The sequence below is a fragment of the Oncorhynchus gorbuscha genome, linkage group LG04 (assembly GCF_021184085.1).
Source record: "Oncorhynchus gorbuscha isolate QuinsamMale2020 ecotype Even-year linkage group LG04, OgorEven_v1.0, whole genome shotgun sequence".
NCBI lineage: Eukaryota > Metazoa > Chordata > Actinopteri > Salmoniformes > Salmonidae > Oncorhynchus > Oncorhynchus gorbuscha.
Window position 1 is genome coordinate 37,720,728 of NC_060176.1, and position 8,618 is coordinate 37,729,345.

Sequence of the window (8,618 nt, forward strand, 5' to 3'; positions counted from 1 at the left end):
AACAGAAAACTAGCTGTTATTGGCAGAGAGATTTAGAACTCTATTTTTTATTGTTCTGGTAACTAATTTACCACCTGGTGATGTCACCATGCAAGCCAAAACTCCATCTCATTCACTTCTCTTTTTGACCTGCACTGTTGGAGCTTGGAGCTTAAGCATTTCACTGTACCCTGCAATCACATTTGCGACCCTGTGTATGTGACTAATATACTCATCTAATCAACATTATATAGAGTGCCTTCGGGATAGTATTCAGATCCCTCGACTTATCCACATTTTGTTATGTTACAGCCTTATAAAATATATATTTTTTTGTATTCCCTCATCAATCTACACACAATAGCTCATAATAGCAAAGCAAAAACAGGTTATTAGAAATGTTTGCTAGTTTATAAAAATAAAAAAAACTGAAAAATGACATTTACATAAGTATTCAGACCATTTACTCAGTACTTTGTTGAAGCACCTTTGGCAATGAATACAGTATTGAGTATTCTTGGGTATCACGCTACATGCTTGGCACACCTTTATTTGGGGAGTTTCTCCCATTCTCCCAGCTGCGTTGCTGCACAGCTATTTTCAGGTCTCTCTGGCTAGGCCACTCAAGGACATTCAGGGACTTGTCCCGAAGCCACTTCTATGTCATCTTGGCTGTGTGCTTAGGGCCGTTGTCCTTTTGGAAGGTGAAACTTTGCCCCAGTCTGAGGTCCGGAGCGCTCTGGAGCAGCATTTCATGAAGGATCTCTCTGTACTTTGCTCCTTTCATCTTTGCCTCAATCCTCACTAGTCTCCCAGTCCATGCTGCTGAAAACAATCCCCACAGTATGATTCTGCCACTACCATGTTTCACTGTAGGGATGGTGCCAGGATTCCTCCAGACGAGACACTTGGGATTCAGGCCAAAGAGTTCAATCTTGGTTTCATCAGACCAGAGAATCTTGTTTCTCATGGTCTGAGAGTCTCTAGGTGACTTTTGGCAAACTCCAAGTAGGCTGTCATGTGCCTTTTACTGAGGGGTGGCTTCCGTCTGTCCACTCTAACATAAAGGCATTATTGATCGAGTGCTGCAGAGATGGTTATTCTTCTGGAAGGTTCTCCCATCTCCACAGAGGAACTCTAGAGCTCTCCCTGACCAGGGCCCTTCTCCCTCGATTGCTCAGTTTGGCCGGGCAGCCAGCAATTGGAAGAGTCTTGGTGGTTCCAAACTTATTCCATTTAAGAATGACGGAGGCCACTGTTTTTTGGGGGACCATCAATGCTGCAGAAATATTTTGGTACCCTTTCCCAAATCTGTGCCTCGACATAATCCTGTCTCTGAGCTCTACGAACAATTCCTTCGACCTCATGGCTTGGTTTTTGATCTGTGGGACGTTATATAGACAGGTGTTTACCTTTCTAAATCAGGTCCAATCAATTTAATATACAGTACCAGTCAAAAGTTTGTACACACCTACTCATTCAAGGGTTTGTCGTTATTTATATTTGACTATATTCTACATTGTAGAATAATGGTGAAGACATCAAAACTATGAAATAACACATGGAATCATGTAGAAACCAAAAAAGTGTTAAACAAATCAAAATATATTTTAGATTTTAGATTCATCAAAGTAACCACCCTTTGCCTTGGTGACAGCTTTGCACACTCTTGGCATTCTCTCAACTAGCTTCACCTGGAATGCTTATCCAACCGTCTTGAAGTTCCCACACATGCTGAGCACTTGTTGGCTGCTTTTCCTTCGCTTTGCGGTCCAACTCATCCCAAACCATCTCAATTGGGATGAGGTCAGGTGATTGTGGAGGCCAGGTCATTTAATGCAGTACTCTATCACTCTCCAAATAGCCCTTACACAGCCTGGAGTTGTATTGGGTCATTGTCCTGTTGAAAAACAAATGATAGTCCCACTAAGCGCAAACCAGATGGGATGGCGTGTCACTTCATAGTGCTGTGGGAGGTATGCTGGTTAAGTGTGCCTTGAATTCTAAATAAATCACTGACAGTGTCACCAGCAAAGCACCCCCACACCATCACACATCCTCCTCCATGCTTCACGGTGAGAACCACCTACTCTGCGTCTCATAAAGGCATGGCGGTTGGAACCAAAAATCTCAAATTTGGACTCATCAGACATAAAGACAGATTTCCATCAGATTTCCAGTCTCTTCGTCTTATTGGTGTCCTTTAGTAGTGGATTCTTTGCAGCAATTCGACCATGAAGGTCTGATTCACACGGTCTCCTCTGAACAGTTGATGTTGAGATGTGTGTGTTACTTGAGCTCTGTGAAGCATTTATTTGGGCAGCAATTTCTGAAGCTGGTAACTAATATACTAATCCTCTGCAGCAGAGGTAACACTGGGTCTTCCTTTCCTGTGGCAGTCCTCATGAGAGCCAGTTTCATCATAGCGCTTGACGGTTTTTGTGACTGCACTTGAAGAAACGTTCAAAATGATTGAACTTTTCGGATTGACTTACCTACATGTCTTAAAGTAATGATGGACTGTAATTTCTCTTTGCTTATTTGAGCTGTTCTTGCCATAATATGGACTTGATATTTTACCAAATAGGGCTATCTTCTGTATACCACCCCTACCTTGTCACAACACACCTCATTGGCTCAAACACACTAAGAAGGAAAGATATTCCACAAATGAATTTTTAACAAGTGTGAGAGAAAGATTACGTAGTTAATTTGTTTGATATTAATAGTTACCAATTAATACTTAACAAATAGTAAGACATTTCTGTTCTACTGACGCTGTGTTTTTATGGTCTCCACTCTAGCTCCCTGCAGCTAATCTGGGCATATGGTCAAGAATATGTTTTACTCGGGATAGTTTAGGACTAGAACAATCTCTCATTGTCTCAAACCCATTCTTGCATCTGGGAGACTAAGCTGGGTGGTGGTTAAAACAACACCAGGTGCAGATAACCACAATAGGACCCCAAAGTGGCTTATGATGCCCCCAATCTGCATGGGAGGGGTAGAACCAGCCATGATTAAGCATTTTAGTGTCAGCTATTTAAGAACCAGCATTTTCTGAAAAGGTTAGGCTCTCTGTCCAACAAACAACAATATGGAGTCGACCAGTCTCATTATTGCAATAATTAATCAATGTTAAATACAGATTGATCATTTGAATGGTAGTTCAAGTCTCTCTCAGTATACATGAATTTCCACGACACAAGGTACACCTACAATAGTCATATACAACATTAACAATGTCTACACTGTATTTCTGATCAATTTGATGTTATTTTAATAGACAAAAAATGATTTTGAAAGAAAAGCACAAGGACATTTCTAAGTGACCCCAAACTTTTGAACGGTAGTGTATGTCCAAACTGTTGACTGGTACTGTATAGAAAACTGGATTCCAAGCCACACCTTCTTTGAAGAAATGTTGAATATGTCCCACTATGAATAAGGTATGGGGAATAATAAAACAAAAACAACTAATAAGAATTCATATATATTCCCCCAGTAGGATACATGATGAAAATCACAAATCCTTTGCATCACAAGCTACAAAACAGTTATTTTCCACTATTTGACCTGAAAGTTATCCACTATGAGTGAGATGGATGCCAGATGTGCAATGGCAGGGACATAATCAAAATTCAATATGGATATGCAAACTGTATTGGCTATTGAATGGGGAGGACAAAATTAATGGGATTGTAGTGGCAAGGTGATAACAACTGAATCTCCTGCAATGACTATTCTATAAAGAACCTATACAATAGTCCATCTGCCACGGCCGTCGCTGGAAGAAGACCAAGGTGCAGCGTGATGAGCGTACATTTTCCTTTTATTTTAAAAACGTTGCCAAAAAAACAAGAAACAACAACCGTGATGCTTACAGGGATTCAGTGCCACAAACAAAGTTAACTACCCACAAAGACAGGTGGGAAAAAGTGCTGCCTAAGTATGGTTCCCAATCAGAGACAACAATAGATGGCTGTCCCTGATTGAGAACCATAACCGGCCAAAACAAAGAAATACAAAACATAGAAAATAGAACATAGACTGCCCACCCCACATCACAACCTCACCTAACCAAATAGAGAAATAAAACATCTCTCTAAGGTCAGGGCATGACACCAGAGTAATATAGTCTTCTTTTACAACTGTAATTGTAAGCTAGTGTACTTTGGAGGTCAACAGGTTATTATCCTACATGTTAGAAGCAATGGTGCAATGGTGTAAAGTACTTAAGTAAAAATATTTTAAAGTACTACTTAAGTTATTTTTTGGGGTATCTGTACTTTACTAATTATATTTTTGACAACTTTCACTTCACTACATTCCGAAAGAAAATAATGTACTTTTTACTCCATACATTTTCCCTTACAACCAAAAGTACTCTTTCCATTTGACAGAAATTTTTGAAATTCTTTATACTTTTACTTTTTATACTTAATTAAGCACATTTTAGCAATTCCATTTACTTTTGATACTTAAGTATATTTAAAACCAAATACTTTTAGACTTTTATTCAAGTAGTAGTTTACTGGGTGACCTTCACTTTTACTATTTTCTATTAAAGTATCTTTACTTTTACTCAAGTATGGCATTTGAGTACTTTTTCCACCACTGAATACAAGTACATCTACTGTACGGCTATTTTGAGAACTAAATTTTGTTTAGAAAAATAAAGTAATTGACACTGACCCAACTCCAGCCACTTTAATAATGGGAATTGATGGGAAATGATGTAAATATGATGTAAATATATCACTAGCCACTTTAAACAAGAATGCTACCTTATATAATGTTACTTACCCTACATTATTCATCTCATATGCATACTTATATACTGTACTCTATATAATCGACTGCATCCTTATGTAATACATGTATCACTAGCCACTAACTATGCCACTTTGTTTACTTTGTCTACATACTCATCTCATATGTATATACTGTACTCGATACCATCTGCTGTATGCTGCCCTGTACCATCACTCATTCATATATCCTTATGTACATATTCTTTATCCCCTTACACTGTGACAGTAGTTTTGGAATTGTTAGTTAGATTACTTGTTGGTTATTACTGCATTGTCGGAACTAGAAGCACAAGCATTTCGCTACACTCGCATTAACATCTGCTAACCATGTGTATGTGACAAATACAATTGGATTTGATTTGATGATTTTAATAACCCAGGGTGAATAACCTCAATACTTTTGGCTCTAAATATTTTTGCTGGGAATTTTAAATGGGTCGGGTTTGTTATTTGTGCCAAGCGTAGGTTAGATGGGAAATTACACCTTCCATGAACAAGAGGCAGGCATTTTACTGCGAACGCAGGGTGAAAGTTGAATGCAAATTGAATGAGCCCTGCAGCCAATCATAGAGCATACTGTGAAAGCATTGCAATGTCTTTCAGCCTATCAGATTTCACCACGACTGTAGAAATAGATTGGAAGCGGAACTCCTTTTTTTATATTTGAGAACTGACAGGGATAGAAAGACCTAAATAAACCTTAGGTTTATTTGAAGCTACCCCAATATTTCTGAAGTCTATAAGGATAAATAATATGGTCGTGGGGACAGCGGGACATAAAGTCCTCTTGATATCTGGGCAACAGAATGGCTCTTCTAGCTCAACACAGGGCTACAGCCGGTCAATTTCTGTCGTTTTGCCGTCGCAAAACCAAGCGAATTCGTCAGATTCCGACTCAAATTCGACAACTGGGCCACCCCTGCGAAAAAGACAGAGACTCACTCATTTGAGCCCAGAAGAAAAGCAGCTTCGCAGGTTAGTTTCCTGAATCGCCAATTTTGTGTATTTAGTTGTAACGTTATTCTCATGGCTATATAAATTGAATTATTATTGAAGTCAGATGCCATCATATCGATCTCGTGATACCAAAGGTGAACAATTGTGAATTGATTGGTTGACCAAAGGGAGCAGGCTACTCCTTACGCCACACAAATGGACAGATTCCCATGAATGTCATCGATGTCTTTCCAGTAACTGTGATAAGAATAAATCCTGCACATTCAAAATTAGACTATGGTAGATTTACCTTTTTTATTCGTCGACTCGGCCTGTCATGTTACCCGGCTTCGCATATCAACAGATTTGAGGAGTCAGCCTATTGCTCCCACCCTGTTTCTGGAAATTTGGAACCTGTTCTGTCTGCATGACAGGAACATGGCGGCTGATTGTGCAATAACCAAGAACTCTCTCCCATTCCTGTCTGTCATCTTGCTTTGTCAGCAATTTCAAAAGATAATATTTCCTCTTCAGGAAACTCAAGAACAGAGTTGCAGCCCAAACGGCCAGAGACAGAAAAAAAGCCAAAATGGGTGAGCTGGAAGAGCAAGTTCTGGTGATGGAACTGGAGGTAAATCAATTCTGTCCATAAATTGTCACGGTGTTAATGACTGCAATTTATTCCTCTTATTCCTAAACTAAGGTGTTATAATTGTATCTCTTGCTGTCTCCTCTCTAGAACCAGAAACTTCATGTTGAAAACAGGCTGTTACGGCAAAAGATGTGTGGTATGGGGAACGAGAACAAGGAACTGAGACAGAGGCTGGGGTTGGACACCCTTGAGGCCAAAGAGAATGTAAGCAGATTTGTGAGTTATTGGTAATGCAGAAGATTTGGGGGGGGGGGGGCAGTTGCGCCACCTGGCTGTCAGCGCCACCTGGCTGTCAGCGCCACCTGGCTGTCAGCGCCACCTGGCTGTCAGCGCCACCTGGCTGTCAGAGCCACCTGGCTGTCAGAGCCAGTCAATTTATAACTCTTCATCCCCCCCCCCAGGCTCAGGTGTTGGAGTCCAATGGGATTGATGCCGTTTTGGGGATCGGGTCTTCTGAGTCTGCAGTACTCAGGCTATGTGTGCCTCTGCAGCAGGTGCAGGCCCAGCAATTCTCAAATCTGAAGATTTCCCAATGGATACAGATAGTCTTGACTCTACAGACTCTGAGGTGAGACACATAGACTACTATGGACACCATTTTTGTCTGCTACAGCTAATGCATGACCACTGTAATGTAAGCTATGGATAAGGGCTTTATCAAATGGAGATGGATATACAGCACTTTATAGTCATTGATTGGCTTCATTTAGTCTAGTCCATTTTCCAGTAGCTCAAAGTGCTTTTATAATGCTCATCTTGCCTATTGGTGAGTTCCAGTTCTGCCATTCCCTGTTCAGAGTTGTAACCTGCTCACTCCCTCTCCCCTCCAGTCTGATCTCTTGCTGGGCATTCTTGACATCCTTCACCCAGAGCTGTTCCTCAGGGAGTGTGGTGAGCAGGAGATCCAGGAGCAGGCGGTGCTGCTGGTCGGAGGGGGGGGAGGAGTACCTGCCCCCTCACCTGCAGCTCTGGGGGCCACACCAGTTAAGCTGGAGGCCCTTAATGAACTGATCCACTTTGACCACATCTACACCAAGCCTGTGGAGGTGGTGTGTGTCCTCGGGCAGCAGGAAGTGAATCACGAGGAGAGTGTGACAGGGATAAAGATGGTTGAGGTCGACTCTGTGGCCGATGAGGTTGACGTGTGTGTCAAAGATGAGCCGGAAGAAGAGGTCATCATCCCTAAAAATCATGGGGTTCTGGAAGACTTCCTGTCTGTGGCCTCGCTGACCTCTGACCTGGCCATGGGTAGCCTAGAGAAGACTGGTGCCTACCTGATGGATGCCTACAGCGACTCCGGATACGAGCGGTCCCCTTCCCCCATCAGCGACATGTCATCCCCCCTCTGCTCAGAGGGGTCCTGGGATGACGTGTTCGCCAACGAACTGTTCCCCCAGTTGATCAGTGTCTGATCTGATTCTGAACATCCCTTTGGGATCTCACATCTCATTAATCAATGATCCAACCTATTATGAACTCACTGCTATTTAGTGTAGTGTTAAGTGAATACAGAACATTATGCTTTATATTGATAGGCTGTCCCAGCAGTGCCGATTACCAATGGCTATACAGCATAAACTGATCGAAGACTAGGCTAGCTAGCGTGTACCTCATCATGGGGGTTCAAACCAAAGTTAATCTCCTTTTACAGGTCTATGATTTTGCGTTCCTGCATTGGCTTGTGGGAGATGCAGTTATTGACACCTTAATTTGCCGTCACTATTTGACAGCTAGTGGATTTGTAAGGTTGCTTTAAATCTTTCCACTCATTGTTGGAGTTAAGGAGAAGTCCAATGGGTGAAATATCCAGTATTTCTTTAAGTTATATTTCCCTGGGGGACTGGGACTGACTGTTTTAAAAAGACAAATGTATTTATTTGTGTATTCTGCTCCGGAGTCTTCTGTATAATCTGTTTCCATATGTATAAAGGCCTTTACCTCCTGTATAATTTTGTTAAACACTCTCCTTGTAGATCAAAATTACTGCATTAAAAAAAACTTTGCATTGCATCTTACAGTCTCTTGGTTTCACTGGCTCTTGGTTTTACAGACCAGGTGTTCGATCAGAGGGTAGGCAGGGAATACACCCTCACAGTGCAAGCCTGGGTCTCTTGAATATATTTTTACTGTGGAATGTCAATTGTCTACAATCTACAATTGGCCAGAGGTTTAAGTTTAATCCAATTGCTTTCTCCAAGGAGCCAACATTTGGCTTCTTTGATTCAAGGCTCAAAGGT

The 8,618-nt window shown here is 41.4% G+C and overlaps 1 pseudogene across 1 annotated transcript; it reads left to right on the plus strand.

Annotated features, from left to right (window-relative positions):
- Positions 1 to 5,442: 5,442 nt before the first annotated feature.
- LOC124034035 lies at positions 5,443 to 8,391 on the plus strand (annotated as a pseudogene). Its single transcript, XR_006838500.1, has 5 exons — positions 5,443 to 5,768; positions 6,264 to 6,360; positions 6,469 to 6,585; positions 6,783 to 6,949; positions 7,212 to 8,391. The product of XR_006838500.1 is annotated as an uncharacterized LOC124034035 (transcript).
- The last annotated feature ends 227 nt before the right edge of the window (positions 8,392 to 8,618 follow it).